The sequence below is a fragment of the Oryzias melastigma genome, linkage group LG2 (genome assembly GCF_002922805.2).
Source record: "Oryzias melastigma strain HK-1 linkage group LG2, ASM292280v2, whole genome shotgun sequence".
Taxonomy (NCBI): Eukaryota; Metazoa; Chordata; class Actinopteri; order Beloniformes; family Adrianichthyidae; genus Oryzias; species Oryzias melastigma.
This window is the reverse complement of record NC_050513.1, coordinates 18,603,465-18,606,323: the sequence shown is the minus strand read 5'-3', so window position 1 is coordinate 18,606,323 and position 2,859 is coordinate 18,603,465.

The window sequence follows — 2,859 nt, the reverse complement described above, 5'->3', positions numbered from 1 at the left end:
AAATAACACGGTCTGACAGCGCTACATGTTAGCTCCATTGGAGCATTCAAAATAACACCCAACTTTGTTAGCAACTCGTGAAAAAATGAACCCAAACAGCTAACAAAACAATACTGCGACTATGCTAATTGTTAAACATGTTAGCAACTCGTAAAAAGTGGACCAATAGCACTAATAACACATTACTGTCATTACTTATTTACATGTGAAAAAATGACAAAAAAACAGTCAGACATCACTAATGTGTATTCACAACCTGTAACACCCAACCTTCTTATATAAAATGCAAAAAAAAAAAGACTGATACCGCTAAAAAAGCGCTAACTCCTGAATTTGTTATTTACATGTAATAAAGAAAATGTTTGAGGACGCTTCATGCTAGCACATTAGCATATTTACGATTCCTGTAACGTCCAACCTTAGTGACACTTTTAAATACAGACTGATGTCACAAAAACAAAGTGTTACTGTAACGACACTGTTGATTACATGTAACAAAAAAAAAAACACTCAGACACCGCTATACGTTATGTTAGCTATGTTAGCATATCTAAAACACCTGTAACTCCCAACCTTTTCAGCACATCTAAATCCTGATATCCACTAAACAAATGTTTCTGAACTATGCTTCCAACCCAATTAACACAAATAAAAAAACACAGACACCCCTCTGTGATAAAACTGTTAGTCGCAGTAGCATTTTCAAAATATCAGCAACTCTCAACCTTTTTAGGTAACATAAAAAAAACATGCTACATGTTAGCCGTGTTAGCATATTCAAAACACCAGCAACTCTCAACTTTGTTTGGTAACAAAAAGAAAAAAGATGCTACATTAGCTGTGTTAGCATATTCAAAACACCTCTTACTCCTAACCTTGTTAGGTAACATAAAAAATAAAATGCTACATGTTAGCCATGTTAGCATATTCAAAAAAGCAGTAACTCTTAACCTTGTTAGGTAACGTAAAAAAATAAAATGCTACATGTTAGCCATGTTAGCATATTCAAAACACCAGCAACTCTGAACTTTGTTAGGTAACATAAAACAAAACAAACAAATAAATAAAACAATGCTACACATTAGCTGCGTTAGCATATTCAAGACCCCACCACATATATTCACCAATATAAGGCACTTTGGATTACAAGAGAAATTTTTCTTTTTTTTTTCTTTTTTTTTTTTTCTTTTTTTATGATGGCTTTTAAGAGAAAATACAATATTAATACGGATAGGTGTATAATCACCTAAAGGATCAATTACCCATTTTCAGAGAGGAAATCACATTTGTTCTGTAGAGTTTAGACAGGAATGAGACTTATACTAAAGTGCAACATATATGTGATTTTAAAAAATTAATGGTGAAAGTACTACATCTATAATTTATTTTATAATTTAATATACATTTTGGCTGTGACATATACTCTATAGCGACTTATAGTCCAAAAACTACTCTAGTTCATGCCAAAAAATGCATAAAACACATAATAAGTATGAGATAAAAGCTATAATTAGCAAATAGGCTGTTTTTATATGTATTTTTTTTGTCTTTATGATTAAAAACCACAATATAGTAAAATAATAGGACGGTACATAGAAATGTAGATTAAACTGTGATGAGTTTCTGCTGTTAGGTTTATGTGGACGGTAAATCAGTTGTTCTAGTGTCTTAATAATAATATATATGTTTTTTTTTTTTACATTTTTTAAAGGAAAATGTGTAAAAATTAAACAATTTTCCAAAAGTTTGACTAAATCTCTGGACTTTTCCAGTTCCTTTGTACCAACATGGTGAGGATTTTTACCCTCAGACTAATTTGGAACCAGATCTTTATTTACACTTGTCAATGAAATAACTCAAAAGCTATTAGAAGACTTCAAACGTCCTAGGTGGGCATGAGTAACCTCTTCAGGCGCCGTTAAGTAAGTATTCTAAATACCAAATGACCTAGTTCTCACACGTGCGGAGTAGCTGTCACAGAGTCAACCTTCATTTCCAAGGCAAGCTAATTTTGACAAAAACGGGAGGAGAAATCCTTTGCCTGGAGCGTTTGAAGTGAACATGTGAAGATTTCCTCCCAAACGAGATATCCGCTGACAACTGAGGCAACATCAAAAAAAAAAGTCCTCAATTAAAACAAATGATGGCAATTTTCCATGGGCAGTAGGTGTGTCTTAACTCGCTGGCTGACAAAACGCTTTACAGGCTTGGAGCTTCAGAGATATTACCTGATATCTGGAGCGGAGACAGAGCTTCGTTCTTCAGAACTCCTGGAAAGTTTGTTTTAGGAACTTTTTTTGGACACGATGACCTAAAATTTTAGCCTCGTACATTGTGAACGTACCCGCACAGTTCTAATCCAGCTGTTTCTAGGGTCTATGTACTCAATGGGTTTCAGACAAACTAGCTCTGGTGCATAGAAACTAAATGAAAGAGTGTCTTTGAAAGGGTCTAGTAGAAATATGTCTATTGTAGCACATCAATAAAATATAAATAATGCTACGTTTACAATGTTGAATAATGCGTTAAGTGGGTGTTACATCCTGCTGGATCTATCCAGTCCTTCAGTTTACCTGGTAGGTGTGGCCAATCTGCCCAATTGGTACCTTCTGGCTTTTCAACCAGTGCCGTGAATAAAAAATATTAAAGAATAAACAGTATTGAGTTAGACTTCTTAACATGGGATTTAATGAGAATTGCTCACTTGTGAAACCAGCCCCATGTGGTCATTTTAGGAACTGCAACAAATTTGAATTTGGTCTCAACGGAGCCTTTGAAATAAAATGAATGGTGGAAAGTTACTTATTGAGGAAAATGACCCGGTTTTATGAATTTAATTTTTTTTGTAAGTTTTTTTAG